This window comes from Anastrepha obliqua, chromosome 1 (genome assembly GCF_027943255.1).
Source record: "Anastrepha obliqua isolate idAnaObli1 chromosome 1, idAnaObli1_1.0, whole genome shotgun sequence".
In the NCBI taxonomy this organism is placed as follows: Eukaryota; Metazoa; Arthropoda; class Insecta; order Diptera; family Tephritidae; genus Anastrepha; species Anastrepha obliqua.
The window spans coordinates 179,427,476-179,444,895 of NC_072892.1; the positions used below are offsets into that span (position 1 = coordinate 179,427,476).

The following is a 17,420-nucleotide window of genomic DNA, read 5'->3' on the forward strand; positions in this document are numbered from 1 at the left end:
AGTGTTCCACTCTTCCCTAGACGGGAAAATAACCTTGTACCTCTATAAAATTGAGTACGGGTTCCGTGTGGTCATTCGCCTGTGTTATGCATACTGCATGTTGAACCCTGTTCAAGATATTGAGGTGTCCAGTAAGATCTCCTGGTTTAAGTTTCTCTTTCATATGAAAAGAGAGCGCTTGCATAGTAGCTTCCTCTTGTATTGCTAAATGTAGCGGTAGTAAATTCAAAAGCGTTTCCATGCCAGTAGTTGGGGTGGTTGTCATGGCCCCTGTTATGCTTAGGCACGCCAGCCTTTGTAGTTTACACAGTTTTGTTATATCAGTAGTTTGATTCGTTTTAGCCCACCATACCAAAGCCCCATATAGTAAAATAGGTTTTACCATTTGGGTGTAGATCCAGAAGGTTCAGACCCCTAAATTTGCCCAAAAGTTTTTCTGTTGTCCAAAGGCTTTTCGTTGCCTTTTTTTATTACTGAGTTGAGGTGGGCCTCCCAAGTGAGTGTTTTATCCAAGATAAATCCTAGATGTTTAATCTCTTTCTTTAGAGGTACGTCTATTCCATTTATTCCCAGGGTGGATATATTTAGAACCCTTTACCTGGTAGATGGGTTAATAGTGGTTTTGGAATGGTTAATTGATAATACCTCTTTTCTACATCGCTCCCAGGTTATATTTAAGGCACCCTGCATTAAGTCTTTATGGTTCTTTCGTGGTTGCTTTTAATTATTACAGAAATGTCCGAACAGACCACTGGTGTTAGGAAGACCGTGCCAGGAAGATTGGATGGCAGCATAGCAATAGATGTAGAAGCTGCAATCCAGAGGAATCTAAGGAAACGGTCTTTCACGGTCTCTGTGAGTGTCCAAATCTGGCTGATCTACGACAAAGAATGCTGGGGGAATTCTCTCTGGTTAACATGAAAGAAATTGCAGAAAAGAAAATAGAAGACATAGACGGATTCATAGTCAAATCAAGTTGGTCCGACTAATAAAAAGCAGTGGTTCTACAAGTGGTGTATCAAAATTGCGTCTTTTGTGCTAATTGGGTCTGGGCTGTGTCACTCAGACAACAGCTCCACCAATATGTAAGAATCCTAGTGGAAGAAGCTCAGGCCGACGTGTCTGAAATTAGTTATACATGGCGGTTACCGCAGTCGAAAGGGCTGGTGCGAGACTACCGTTCAGTAGCGCCCGAAATTGAAATTGAAATTTGAATAGGTCGAGCCAAGCAGCACCAGGAGATTTGGTGGCTCCTAAAACACTCAGGCTAAAAAGCCCATTGTTTTTAAAGCTCTATAAAGGGGGTAGATAGTCAAGGAGGGAAGGAGAAAAGGATCAGAGAAAGAGATAGGAAAGAATAGAGACAGAAATAGAGATAGTTAGTCCTGTAAGAATTTTCCAGATTCTTTGGCAAATCTGTAAATATCCTCCAGTTTTAGAGAACGAATATTACTCATTCTCACGACATCGGAACCCAAAACTCGTAGCCTTGCTCTGGCAAAGACAGGACACTTACAGAGAAAGTGCTCAGTGCTAGCCGCCTCCTCCAAGCATGACAGGCACATTGGGTCGTCAATGATTTCAATGGTGTTGTGTCCTGTAATGATACCGACCATCAACCGAACGTCTTTCCTTCTAAGTTTAAGTAGGAAGTTTGACAGTTTTCTGTTCGAACTTGTCACACAACACTTTGCAGGTCTGCAGCGTTCCAGACCGGACTATCGCTCTTTCTGTAGATTGCCTACATAATCGCTGATCCAATTCATGATTCCTGCGGAACTGATTCCGATTATTGGCTCTGGCCCCTTTGGGGCACCGCTGATCCACGGTTGGCCAATACATCGGCAATCTCGTTTCCTTGAACACCGGAGTGTCCCAGAACCCATATAAGTAAAAGCCTGTTTTGTCTTGGGACAGAATTAAGCTTCTTCTTACATTCTTCAACAATCTTTGAGGTTTGCTTCGCGTTCTCCAAGGCCTTCAGTGCAGCCTGATTGTCACTGAAAACTTCAATCTGTTTCCCGCTCCATCTCCTCTCGATTATCCATTCGGCTACTTCCAGGATGGCAAAAATTTCCGTTTGGAAAACAGTTGCCGTTTCTACCATAGCATAGTGATACTTATTACTATCGTTTGAGTACAATCCGGCTCCAGACCCTATATCATTCTTGGACCCATTGGTAAAGAAAATATCCGTTAAACCTCCCTGCATGCATTCTGGATTGCTCCATTGCTCACGCAACGGAAACCTGACATCAAAATTCCTTCCAAATGAAACTGTGGGTCGTCGTCTTTAGGTGCCAAAAAGGTGTGTGTCAGGTCGTCTTTAGGTGCCAAAAACAGTGGATACTGCTCAGATAGCAACTTAAAGATTTCTCTGTGTCCCGAAGTTCCGTTTTCGTGCCAGAAACCATATTTATGGAGTCTACACATTGTTTTTTTTGCTTCCTGTTGTATCTTAAAAAATCCAAGGGAAGCAAATCAAGCATGGCACTTAAAGCACCGCCGGAGGTTGTACTCATGTCACCTCGGCAGGCAATGATAAACCTCTGAGTATATTTCTGCCATTAAAAAGTTCTTTATGAAAACAAAACTAGATATCTGTCCTTCTTGGGCTGGGTAGAACTGCATTTCAACATCAAGACGCACGCCACAAATAGGAAGAGGAACTCGGTGAAACAATCAACAAAGGTTGGTAATAATAATATGGATTATATGAAGCAAAAGTTGTAATATACAGGGGTCCGCAAGCGAACGGTTTTTGGGATATGGCAAGCCATTCGTTTCTTAAACATTTTCTTCCAATTACCTGCTTATGTCAGTGCAAACAAAGCTAAAACAATAAACAAAGTTACATAAGATGCTCGATGTTTCATTCTTTTTTAACACCTTTTTCCTCCCTATTCCCTCCTTTTGTTGCCCTTTGTTGAAAACACTTCAATCTTCGATAACTTTGACTTATGTTTGCTGCAGATTTGTGTCTTTTTTATTTCTAGGCACGTAAATTAATTGCCTATTCGATCATTAAAAGCGGCTTGAACTCAAAACCTAAATTTCATTTTCATACATTTGAATCTATGCACCTGTGTATGCGTATATTTGCCTATGTGTGTGTGCGTTCTCTGCAGCTGGCTACTTGCTGTCATATAGCGGATAATTCAATTTAGATTTGCTGTCATAATTGCGCCGAATCCAACTATGAATTATTTTTGGAAATTTAGTTTTTCCTGACTTTTATGGTGACAAATTGGAGTTTTTTATTCCACTGAGTGAAAGCGCCGTATTATTAGACTAGTGGATGCCGCAAAACTGTTCTTATTCGATGACTGCTGCTGATTGTGCGCCAGAGTGTTGAAAATCCACTCATCAGAAGTTGACTTAGACCAGATTTAGATTTCAAATCTATAAATTTTGTGTTGAGTGGCGATCAAAAAGTTTATAGAGGCGTCTGCGCATTAGCGACACTTCCCGAACTGGTGGCAGTTGAAATGGTGAATGAAGGAAGGGAAAGTGGTTGGGCATATTTTTGTTTTTTTGCGTGCGCGTAATTTACTTTTTCAATTAACGCAAAGTGTGTTAGCCATGCGCTAAATAATGGAGGGAAGTAGGTGAAGCAGATGGCGGGAAGCGGATGGGTGTGCAGTGTGCGCTGCTTAGGCGTCATAAATAAATACTCACTGACGCTTTTGGCACGTTGTGAAAAACAGAGTTTTTATTTAAAAAGAAAAAAGAAGAAACTAATTAAAATATTTGCACTTCACTGTGAACCAATCAGTGGCGCTCAAAGTGGCTGAAGCAATGCGACAGCCACTGGCAATTGACGGAGCTGCGGCGACTACTGCTATTGCTAATGGCAGCGAGCAATTGCAGTGGCAGCCACTTGACGGCGATTGATGCAATTTGGATGTTGCAGCATAATTGCAGAAAATTAGCACTGACAGACTTTGGCTGACTGGCAAGTTGGTAAGCTGGTAAGCTGGCAGGCTGTCAGGCCGGCAGTCACGCAGGAAACACAAAAATAGGAAACAGATATAAGCGCCGTTTGTGAGTTGGCGATGCTGTGCCGCAAGAAATCGTTAACTAGATGGCAGGAAGACTCAATTGCTGCGGCGAAATCGACTGCGCTGGCAGCAGTTGTTGCCGCATCTTAATTATGCCGTTGGCAAGTGTGCAACAAAGAAGGCTCCAGCAGCAATAGTACAAAAAAATGTAAATAAACAGAAATAAAAAAGCCCAGCAGTCATAGATATGTTCGTCTGATTGGCGGCTACATTAGTTTGTTAATGAATGGGAAGGCGAAGGGGGAAGTAATCGTGAGATGTGTAGCGCGTTGCGACGGAAGTGACAAGGAAATAGGCGGGTATCCTGGCTGGAGGCTATGCAGCACCTGCTTAGCTTGTGCGCATTGTGCGGCCACACGAACACTGCTGGAAATTAGATGGGTGGAAAACGTTTCGAATGACTATGCATTGACTGTATTTATACTCGTTGAAAGAAGACCAAATGGCGCCTCAAATAAAAACGTCAAAAGTGTATATTACTTTCTTAGTAATCCATGCCAACATCCATAACAATACCAACAAGAGCTTCCTGCTTAAGTCAAGTGTCAGGAACTAACAGCTCCTCCGTAGCTAGATCCCTCGAGTTCTTCTTCTTCTTACATAGCATCACAGCCTTTGGTGAACCATTGCTTCATTCACAACCTTGCGCCATCTGTCTTTATCCACATCTTCGAGCCATCTATTTCTGGGGCGTCCTCTTCTGCGGCCTCCAACAGGGCGTAATTCAACTGTCTTTCGAGTTGTTCTCTCCTTGGGTTTTCTAAACACATATGTGGGATTCATTTTCTGTTGTTCAAATAAAAATCGGTTTAAACGTTTACAATCTTTATTTAATTTAATGTTACAAACGCGTCTGACCTGTCCTGTGCTTCTATTTGAAAAAGAATGACCGTTTTTTTAACGTTTTAGTTCCGAGCCCTTTTCGTTCGGTCAGATGCATTTACTAATAATCTATAAGTTATGTCCACTTCTGGTAGTCCTTCGTTCGTCAATCCCACATATTTTTTTCCGCAATCATTTTCTTTCCAAAGAGCCCTCGAGTTACTGATCGAATATTTGTGATAAATTAATCATTGTGATTATGTGATTTGTCTGTCTTTATCTACAGATTTCAGCTGCCATGTGAACCTAACAGTTGTTTGTGGTCAGAACTGGCTTCAATCAATTTATTAGGCAGCCGGCCATATTTGCTCTTTAAAAGCAAGTACCTATAGAGGCTATCGAATTCTGATAAGTACTGTCTGGAGCTCCAGAGCCCAAAAACAAACGTTTCATATGTGTACTTCCTTTTTTTTGTCCCTAAAAGGAGGTCAAACCTCTTGGTTGGTAACATTTCTCTAATCTGGGCTCCGCGACATGGGAACATAAAGTGAAATGAAATTGTTGATGAGCTTGCCAAGAAGGGGACTGAATTAGTCTCAGAAAGCTCCTACACGGTCATTGGCATACCCCTGGCTGTTGTTAAAGGGGAGCCGCATATCTTATTTCTTATAAAAGCAGAGAACAGATGGACTTCCATTTCTTGGTAAGCTATTTCGAAAACCCTGTGGCCCCAGTACAATAGACGGAGGAATCAGAAAGTTCTGGGGACTCCACGCCACTCAATTTCGAAACTTGTAAGGTCATTGGACGATCGGCACTCACCCCTCACTAATCCCCATAGTAGAAGCTTTGGGTACCTTCCAAAGAAGGTGACTGTTGCCAGAAAGCGCTACTCCGTAAATGTCCAGGTTTGGCGGCTAGATGATTAAGGTCGCTGGGAGCTCTCCGCTTCGACAGTCTGGGGAAGTGCGCCAATCTAAATCCCATCAATCTTCCTCACTAAATCAACAGCTGTGGCCGGCTGTAGATGTCTACCTGTTGAAGGTCTCATAGTGGTATCAAAACGGCGCTTCAGTGCTACTTGGTGAGTCCCCATTTCACCCACCTAGGCCTCCTTAAGCTAAGTACTTATTTAAAAGTTATGAAGGATGAACCTTCGGCTGATTTGTTTTCAAAAAGGTTACAGAAAACACGTCGTTAAATATTTTTCTACGATGTTTGCTTTATCAGAGCGATTAAATCAACCGATTCGGCCTAACCCTGGAGTAGCCCAATTGTGGACTCAATACGCAAGGCCCATCTTTATGTCTCTATATCGCGATTGTCATTATAGAGTCTTGTTCGTGTCTAGACTATACACACAACAAAACTCCTCATGAGAACTCGAAAAAAGTCTAATGGGGTTTCTTTATAACTGTAAGGTAGAGTAGATATATACTTTGTGAGGTTTGCATTTCGACATGTCATTTCGAAACGTCATGAGCTCTTGTGCCCGTAAGGTAGACTAACACGGATGGTATAGGAGTAAGTAAGGCCTAAATAATCGATTTTTGATGAGTCAAGTGACATCTTGCGAAATACTGCCGAAACTAAAAATTGTTTAAGCTTAGACCGTTAAATTCTGCTCAGAAAAAGTTTACCATATATCTATGGTTCTTAATGGAAAAGGGTTTTCCGGCAGTATTATTGAAAAGTGGACAATGCTGTGATTATCTTTTTTTGTGATATATTGGAACCTCATGCGGGTTTACAGAGAATTTAATAGAGCGTGAAATAGCTAATTTTACTGACTTAGGCATTGATCGCAAATTATGAAAAAATCGGGAAGGTAACGTACAGAATTGCTGAATTCAAAGCCTATTTGTGAGAAAAGTTTAAAAAATCCTAACTAGTCCTGGCCCCATATACCTACTGGGTCTTCAGCTCGAATCCAGTTTACTCACCAGGAGCATATCACTATGGATAGCGCACGTTTACAATCGTATGTAAGTGTATTTGTGTTCATAATATCTATCCATATCTCTTTGTGTTGGTATCTCTTACATTTTTTTCTTCTACGTTTTGTTCTTTCTTTTGCTGTTGGCGATAATTATAATTGTGCTGTCGCTTGCATTTGTCGCCCGCACAGCTTTCAATTCACCATCCTGCGGCATGAAGTAGAAGCATCTTTACACATGTAAGTATGTATGCATGTGTGTGTGTGTGAGTAAATAAACATACTAACTTATCCAGACTATTGAAAATGCTCGTAAGCTCCTGCTGCATTGTTAGGAGTGCCATTTATATCTGTTTGTCTGTAGCTTCCTAGCTTAGCATTCGAGTATGGAATTCCTTTGTATGACAACGTCGAATGATTGAATGTATGAGTGTTTTGTGTTAAAGTCCTTCCAATATTATTAAATTTTTAGATTTTTTTTTGATTCGTTATTGAAAGACAGCGGCTCTGTCTACCGCTTGGTAGACTTACACAACTGGAGTTACTCCAATATCGGTTTTAAATTGGTTGAAAGGCGTGGAGTAGATTTACTAAAAACACAATATAACAGTATTGCCAAACTATGTAATACTCACGGGCAATTTTATATAAAATTCTGTTTTTCGAAAGACTAGACTTGTCTTTGTAAGATGTTTGACATTATTTACTTTAGACATTCACATAAAAAGGGGGCTGCATCCTTCATATCTAAGCTAAACTACAAAAGTCAAAAGGAGCGCAAGTAATACCATATCATGCTTTTTATATACAAAACTGACTATTAAATAACGGGACTGCGCTATTTTTCGGTCGTCATAGACGAATGAATTGGTGAATGACTACCATCCGGAGTACGTAGGTTCGAATCTCCGTGAAACACCAAAATGAAGAAAAAGTTTTTTCTAACAGCGGTCGCCCCTCGGCAGGAAAATGCAAACCTCCCAGTGTATTTCTCCAAGTGGCACATTACAAATAAGAGGAGGAGCACGACCAAACACTTAACAGAAGGACACGTGCCAATTATTTATTTTTATTTTCTATTATTTTATTTGGATTTCTGGAGGCTAAGTTAGATCTCTTCGACTATACTGACGAGATTCCGGATCGAACAAAATTATGAGAGTCCAACCACTACCTATAGCATGCGAAGAGCCTCAGCTGCCTCCCATAGCTTTGGCTCTATTACATTCTGGGTATTGCAGCAGATTAAAATCCTACCTATCCAGAATCGACACCGACATAGTCAATATATGTATATTCGGCATACGAAAATACCCCGTATCTATTCACTTACTCTCTTAAACCCACTCGCCTAACACTGCTCTTTGGACTTTGGATGTTTTCTGTATCTACCCTTAGGTGGGATAGACGATGACGATCGTTGACTACACCGTACTGGCAGGGCTTGATGAGCTATAATTTGCATATCGCTCCCGGTTCGAAACAGAGCTGAGAGCTATATTCTGATAACTGCAGCAGGTCGCATGCCGCTTTCCCTCCTTCTAACGCAGGTATCAGCTTAGGAAGCAGATGGAAATCGAATAGCGCAAGACTCAGTGGATTGTCGAACACTTTTAAGGAGTAAAAAGTTTCCATGATAGAGTAAAACGTATTAGTATAAAGATTAGGGGCTCTTCCCCTTTTAATATTTTGTGGTTAAGAGCCTAATGTGGGAGTTGGAAGATTACTAAAAATAATACGAGAATGGTGTGGTGGAGTTTCATGTTACCAATAACAGAAGTCATCCGTATATGCTCCAAGACATCAATGGGAGTTCTTCTCGAGTTTGTACCTCTTCTCATTCATACAAAATCCCAAGCGAAGAAGGTTATCCTAAGAACAACCAAAGCTCATATTTGCTCAAACATTCAATAAAATCCCAAGAAGTTTGATATTCTTACTGAACTAACCTCTGGGATCTCAATGATAAGCTGATATCGATGTTCAGTTTTGACAAAAGTTTCAAGACTGAACTGGGTGGTAAAAAAACTTGAGAAGAGTTATCTAATACCTACGAGATGAACCAGAATATGAGAGCAGGTCTCGGATCTCTCTTGAGGAACCTATTTTCAAGGAAGGTGCAGGGGCAGGTGTCTGCGGACCGCGGTAGAATTTAAATATATTTCTAGCGGAAATCTAAGTGAATCTAAAAAGATGCGCTCACTTTAATCTGAACTCAACCATAAAAACTGAAGCAAAATTATCCTTACTCATAGTCAGCGGCCGTCGTAATTGAATGGGTTGGTGCCTGACTACCATTCGGAATTTAACGAGAACGTAGGTTCGAGTCACGATGATAGACCAAAATGAAGAAACATTTTTTTCTAATAGCGGTCGCCCCTCGGCAGGCAATGGCAAACTTCCGAGTGCATTTCTGCCATGAAAAAGCTCCTCATAAAAAAGTTTTACCGTTCAGAGTAGGTTTGAAGCTGTTGGAACAACATCAAGACGCACACCACAAAAAGGAGGAGGAGCTCGATCTTACAATAGATCTTACAGGTCGTGGTGCTAAATACTGTCATAGTAGTATGTATGCCTTCCAATCAGTTCTTCCGCTGTCATTAAAGTGATAGATGCCGAGTACTGACTGACTATTAATTAATGACGATGGTTTTGGCAATTAGTGCTAACATTTTCCTTAAAAGCTGCATGAAGCATTCATATCATCACTCTCAACTTCAGTTCTTTTTACGGATTTTTAAATGGACAATTTCTTCTTAATTTTAGCAGCTCATTCTACATATGAACTTTCACGTATCGTTCTCGCATGACCTTAATCTACTACATTTGTTGAGAATCTACTACAATTCAAACACTTTAAGAAACTCGACAATGCTTCGCAACAACTTTTACGATTTCGCCAGAGGTTTTTCGCATTAATCAAACTGTTTTGTTGCTTGCAATTGCCTATGACCCGTTAATAGCCACAAGGCACCAACCGAAAAAGAAATCTCATAGCCTCAAAGCGACATTAACGCATTCATTTGCTGTCAACATTGCATTCAGCAAGAAAAGGGACTAAAATGAGGGAGCTGCATTTGAATTGAAAAAGAAAGAAAAAAAAAACGCTCACAGCTGCAACTGTCAGCAACTGGACTGGTAGCATCAGGGCACTTGCTGCCGTCGTGAGTAATTTCACTTGTCGTCAGTTGGCACGCGTGGAAGCGACAGATGGGTCGTCTAAAGCTCTACAATGCGACTGCTGCTACAGTCACTGGTCAATTGCTCTACACATATACATAAATACACACACACATACGTACATACATACATACATACATATATATTGATGTCAGTAGAAGTTTTTGGCGCAGCAAATAAAGTGGGGCGGGGCATGGCATATCGCAAGTCGGAGTGAAATATGGCTTTTTTTCTGCCAAGCAGTCAAGGAAAGCTAAATAAATGCTATTTATGAACATACATACATATATACATATACATAGGTTACTGCCATTGGATTAGAAGGACTAGCAGCAAAAATTGAGGAGAGATTGGGAGAATTTGAGAAAGAAATGTTTGAAAAAAATTCAAATAAAATAAAAATTATTTCAATACAAGCAACTGATTGGCTGCTATTTCACTTCAACAGCCAAAATTTCGAACTATACTCGAAGGCTCTGTTGAATTTTTGATGCTTTATTATTAAGAATTTGGCAACTTTTTACTGCCATTGATTTGCAGATTTGATTGAACTTGGTTTGCAGTTTTCGAACGATTTTGGATCAATGAGTTTTTGTGAAATGAAATAGCGAAAAATATTCGTTAAAATAATAATTCACTTTCCATCATTGTGGTGTGGTACTTTGTTCTCCCCTGGAATCATAGGAAATAATAATAATAGACTTCTTCTAGCCGTATAGGCTTCACCCACAATTTCTTCAATTTATCGATGACCTCAAAATACGACCGACGGCTATGGAACACGGATAGCGTATGATCTTCGACGAATACTTTATTGCAGTTGTCAACCGATTGAGTTTGTTCCCAGTTGCCAGATGCGAGTAAACGCAATATAGCCAAGTAATTATAAAAAACAGAGGGATCAATGAATTTGCTGGTACTCTCTTTCCTTATTTCACATACCCACATTTCTGCGTGGTGACCTCAATTGAACGACCAGCGTCATTTGTGCTGGTTCACTCGCACCGACATTCAGAAAACCAATGATGGATAGTTCCAATCAATGGTGAAGAGTTTATATACGTTTTTCAGGATTTTTTTTTTTTTATTGAAATGTTATAAATTTTTATTTATATTCCATAAAGATTACACCTAGTATAAAACTAATAAGTAATTTTCATTTCACAATTGGAAGTGTAGCTTAAACAATATTGACAACTAAGTCTTGAGGTTTCTTTCTTTTTAATCTCCTTTTTACAGTTGCTTCATCGCTTAGTACGGAAGCTTCTGCGTTAACGTGTTTTTTTAACTTTTCAGCATGCTTAACTGCACAGAGATTGGCTGTGTCTGAGACGGTTTTTAAATTTAAATCCTTGTGCAGATCTTCATTACGCACAAACCAGGGAGCTTTAACGATTCCCCTGATTACTCTATTTTAAAGGCGCTGTATAATGTCGATGTTGGTCTTTGCAGTACATCCCCATAATTGAAGACCATAGCACTTGGTTGTAAATGAGGAGTTTATTTTGAGTTGATAGCTCAGAGTTTCTGCCAATTAGCCATTGGAGTTTTTGCGTCTTTAGATTTGGGTTATGAGAAGACTCCTTCTCGCAAAGAGTAGTGCTTACTGATCTCACGAAATCCACTTTTAAACGTTTTAAGCGTCTTTTTGTATTACCTAATAGATCAGTCAGAAAATCAGAGTGCTCATTTGAAATAAACTTCTCGACAAGCGGAATATTAAATTTGAGTTGAAAATGCGATTTCCTCCAGTTCTCAGAACTTTTTGACTCACCCTCATAAAAATTTTGCGCCAGCGACAAATGGACTATATTTTAAGACTTATTTTGAATTTTTGTCCTAAAACACTTGTCACTATATGCAAAAGACGGTGCTACCGGTTACATAGTGGAGGAAATACTTCAGCTATTGCATTGAAAGTCTCCCAACCATGTCGCCGCTCAATTTAGTAACTCAGAGCTATACTACTGGGATTAATTAGAATGATGTCTTTCTGATTCAGACTTGTAGGTTACTATTAACTCAAATATTTTATCGTATCGTCGTGGCGACCTCAACTGGGTAACCAGAACGACCAGCATCACTTGGGCTGGTACAGTCGCACTGAAGTTGACAAAACCAGTGGTGGATAGTTCCAATCAATGATGAAGAGTTTGTATAATACCTGTTCAGGATTTCCTTGGCTTATGAGAAAGTTTCTTCTATTGGTAGTATTATCATTAATCTCGTTGTCACATTTTCTTTTATTACCTTCATTAGTGTAATTAGCTCTGGCCTATGTTTCGTGATTTTTACAATGATTCTAGCTTAGAGCACTTTGTTCGCTAGACATGCATTTCGATAAGACTTAGTATTACTTGAAACCTCTTTTTTGGCAGCTGTCTATCGGATGAACTGCAATCACCTCAGGTGACCTGCTTTCGCGTGACTAAGCTTCACGCATCTTAACTCCCACAGGGTAATTACACATACGAAATGGCAATTTTGAATATGAGCCGTTCATTGAATTTTATTATCACCTTGAAGTGTATAGCACTATTGCAAGTAGTCTTTCTTCATATATCGCTCTTACCTATCCTTCTTTTTTGCTTTCCCTCACAACCTTCAATGGCACCACAATGAACGGATTTAAATTTCACTACCAAGAAAGTCCTCTTCTCCTTTGAGCAAACTATCTCTCTTAGTTTTTGGCAAAAAATGTCAGATTTATGGCTTTTGACTATAGAGCCACGCTAATGCGCCATCTCAAACTAAAGTCATTGTCTGTGACCCTTCGTACAAAAACTCGACCTATATAGTTTCGCCTGATTTAGCTCCGTGCGACTTTTGGCATTCAATATCAATACCGAATGGCGCCTTCCCTAAGAGACTAAACCAATGAAATTCTGTGTATGAATGGAGTGAGAATGTAAAGGCAAAGTCCTTTAAAAGAGACTGGCCATATATTAACGATAATCAATTACTTTATTTAAATTTTGTCCCTTCTTCCAATTTCCTGTATTCGTACGTGCAATCTAAACCACATTAAACGTAAGAATCGTTAATTTCGCATTTCAAATGCAATAAAAAATTATAAAAATACACTTTTTATGACATTCCACGAATGCCACTTGGCCTTTTGTTAATTGTGATTAGAGCGACGCTGTTGCTGTACGTTGTCATTAATCAACTTACCGACATTCGCATGACACAAATAGCAGATATTTGTGTGTGCGAGTATGGGAGACACCAATACATATTCGCGAATGTTTGCTATTGCGAATTCGAAATCACCAGATAAAAGGGCATAGTAATTTTTTACAGCTTAAAACTCTGCTCATATTGGAAGATCCACAAAAAATAAAACAGTACAAAAAAGGTTTCGCTTTGCCCCTATAGGGAAATGTACTAGTAACAAACTAGTTACCTTTCTACTTTCTCTTTTACCGCTGAACTACTTCGTCTTTTATTTATTTCAATGTTTAAAACTAGGTTTAGGAAATTGAAAAAAATGTACTATTTGCCAACTAGTTATCTTAGTACTATATTAGTACAGTTTAAGCACTTCGTCTTTTAGTGTTTTTAATGTTTAAAACTAGGTTTAGGAGATCTAAACAAAGGTACTAGTTACGAACTAGTTACCTTAGTCCTAGTTTGCTTTAGAGCTGAAGTCATCTGCTATTTTTTCAATGCTTAAAATGAGTATTTTGCGCAAAGCGATGTGCGAAGCAATGCCAAGTGGCATTCTCGGCATTGGTCTTCTACCAGTTAAAAATAGCTATTGCAAACTCCAAATTACCAGGAAAAAAGGGCATAGTCATTTTTTCCAGCGTAAAACTTCACCCATACTCGAAGATCAACAAAAAGAAAACAGTACAAAAAACGTTTCCTCTCGTCCCTATAGTGAAATGCACTAGTTACAAACTAGTTACCTTATCACTAATGTGCTTTACAGCTTAAGTATTTTGTCTTATTTTTGTTGTTTTTCCAATGTTTATAACTAGGTTAAGGAAACTCAAAACAAATGTGCTAGTTACAAACCAGTCACCCAAGAACTAATTTTTTTTGCAGTTGAAGTACTTCATCTTTTATTTTTTTTTCAATGTTTAAAACTGGGTTAGGAAACTTAAAACAAATGTACTAGTTACGAACTAGTTACCTGAGCAGTAGCTTGCTTTACAGCAGAGGTTCTTCGTCTTTTATTTTATTCAATCTTTAAAACTAGGTTTAGGAAACTTATAACCGTCCCTAAAGATAAATTGAGACTACTCACGGGCATTCTCACAGGCCATTGCAGATTGCGCAGTCATCTGCATAGGATTGAGGGAAGGAAATATGGTCCACTCACACTTGCCGTGTTTGCTACCAACCACCGGAGCTTCCAATACACCTTCTCCTTGAATGCAACGACCAACTGCAGCCAAAAGAAAGGCATTTAGGCTCAGCTCAACCCACTTCTATGTTAAGTTTAATAAGGGAACTGGGCTTGGATGAGGTGCTGTGATGAGGCACTGTATTGAGTTAGAGTCACTATAGGCACAAAAGGCAATAGTCTAATTTGTGGTGAAAATCACCAGCTTTGGGCGAGTTGATAAAGTAAATAAAAATTGGTAAAAGAAAATTTCAAAAATGTTATATATACATAAATTAAATTATTACACAAATGTTTTTTTTATTCTTAAATTTATTATTTGACTTCATATGATTTTATTTTTACAAATTATTCATTTCACAAAATTTAAAACTAAATTGCTTATAGTTTCTTCTTTTAATTCTCTATTCCTTATAGTTCATAATTAAATGGATTGCACGGCTAATCCTTAAATGAATGATGAGTTGGATTTTTTGTATTTACTGCGCAGTTGACTGAGTATAACAATAATAAATACAAGTAAGTTTCATTAACTTAAACTTTAATAATTCTTGTTAATAGCAAGAAAAATAACCTTTTATAAATATTTTAAACAGCCCTAAAAAACCGCTTTGCAACTGGTACAATTCTAACCACTTTGGAACTAGTTCGACTTCTTCCATCAAATACCAGTTCATGAACCGGAATTTTTGTTGAGTAGTTTTCCCAAAATTTTCCTACTTCAGGAATAGTTTTGCAATAATTGTTGCATGCACGTTTCTGTAATTTTACTTCACATTTTTGACTTCTTTTAAATTACCCACATTTAAATATCTAATTTTCCCTTCAACCCACCATTGCGCTTGTTTGGAAATATTTCAAATGCATTGTGCAATTTAAATTGCAGTTCCATAGCGACAAAGAAATACAAATTTATTGATTGCGAGAATTTACGAAATACAAAAGGTTTGCGATTTATAACAAAAAAAGAGAAAAATACCAACCAACTGGCATTTAAAGTATGTTACAAGCTGTCTAAAAAAAAAAACAAAAAAAAAAAAATTGAAAAAAACAACTCTGTCGAAACCGGTGAAACAACGGTGATCATAATTTCCACATTACTCGTAACGTATTTTTGCATAAATTTGTGCCATTTGGTTTTTTCTGGTTTTGTTTTACAGTCGCATGTGCAATATTCAAATGCCAGCGCTTGCATGCACACATTTATGCATATAAGTGCATATGTATGTATGTAGTCGCTACACATGAATTTTTTTATTTTGAGGTGTTTTTGTGACGTTTGTGTTGCTGTCAAAATGCAGCTTCAAGATTACTCGCACATCGGCTCACATTTCATGAAAATTTAAAAATTGCTTTTCCTAGGCAATTTAAAGTGGCCTGATGTTTGTTGTTTTTATGCAAACCCTCTAATTTTTTAATAATACTTCTATAGTGTAAAAAATATAGTTTTAATAAACCAGTGTTCGTGCAAAATAAAAAAAGACAAATTACATGCCAAGAAGCTTTTCATTAAACTTAATTTTTTTTATCTGAAAGTCAGAAAGGCGGCATTTAACGCCCTAAACTAGCTATTTAGAAAATAGTCGGCGAATGCCTGACTTCCCTTTCTGTCGTACTTGAGTACTTCGTTGGCAAGCTCATATAAGATAGCTAGGCTATTTCGGGGTTTGCACTTCGACCTCATGGTCTTTTGTGTACTCTGCTCATCACAGTACCTCATCCAGACACTGTTCTCTTAAAACAAAATTCAGGAAAGAGCTGGGTTGGCTTGAGCGTGACTGGAGTGGACTGAGATGTCTCAACCCTCTCTGCGCTATAGCGCTACATTTAAGGAGAAAGTGCATTGGAGTATCCTGATATTGGTCGCAGAAACGACAAGAATTAGCGGACCATATCCCGATCATGTCGGCCTCGGTCGTCTAGCGTAAGTGCACTATACTGCCATCCCAGAGGTTATAGGTTCGAATCCCACAAAAAGCACGGTCCTCGCATTTTCCAAACTTACCCACTTTCCCAGTTTCTATAAAAAAAAATCCTCAACCCCAACAACCTTATCCTTCCGAGCAAGAGGAAGCGGGCAATCGCGGTAATAGCGCAGACACACTAAAATTTAGCGAAGTCCTCAAGCATCTGTGTGATTCTTCTGGCAGGAAAATGTGACACACAGATGGCGCTTCAAGCAGTAAGAAGGCGTTGTTCCTAAGAAACGACAGGTGGGCATTTCCACTACTTAGGACTGGTAGCGGCAGGCTAATCACCTTCCCTGTCAGAAAGCAAAATAGATTAACGAAACCAACGCAAGACTGAGTCTTGTTGAGCTCCTATGCGCCCGAGTGGAGGGAACAAGAAAAAAAAAATCTCGATCATGTGCAGATGACTATGCCATCTGCAGTGGCCTGTGAGAATGCCCGTGAGTATTCTCAATTTATTCTCCAAATAAGGATTTCGCCTCGCGTCTTAGTTTGGTGCCAGCTAACCTCCTTTAGTTTTAGTTCTTCACTCTTAATGGTGTGTTGTCCCATAGCAAGGAAGGGTTCAGGCCCTTTTAATGGCTAGGCCGCAGCCTTTCTCGCTAATGCGTCCGCTACTTCGTTTCCACTTATATCCTGTATCCTGGGACACAAATTAACCGGTTGCGGTTCTAATAGATTCAGTTTCTCGAAACACTCAAGGACCAGTGAGGACTTAATCTCACAGGAGAGTCTAGAAAGCGGAAATTTCTGTCTAAGTTTATCACTGCACATAGACAGTTCGCATACATCTGCGCTTGGAAGGTTCTTGGAAAACTACCCATCGGCATATTTACTTGATTCTGGGGCCTTATATTCCTACCCTTATGCCTTCTGGTGTTATCGAGCCATCTATGTACCAGTGCAGGGTATATTCCTGGAGTTTCTTTTCAAATGCAGGTTTACTCCATTTTAACTTGTCGCCCAGCTCAATTCCGAACTTCTTTTCGAATTTGATGATTCTAATATCATCTTTGGGTAGCTGGGTAAGCGGCAGCTTCAGAATTTCCATGGTTTTAGATGACATCACAACTATGACGTGACAACTATATAGGAAACGG

At 39.2% G+C, this 17,420-nt stretch overlaps 1 protein-coding gene across 1 annotated transcript in view; it reads left to right on the plus strand.

The window, feature by feature from the left end:
• The window catches only part of LOC129242380 (uncharacterized), a 329,060-nt gene that overhangs the window by 18,507 nt on the left and 293,133 nt on the right, over positions 1–17,420 (plus strand). Inside the window, exon 2 of the mRNA XM_054878991.1 lies at positions 14,738–14,869. The gene's annotated coding sequence lies outside the window, so the exon portion shown is untranslated. The remainder of the gene's footprint in view (positions 1–14,737; positions 14,870–17,420) is intronic.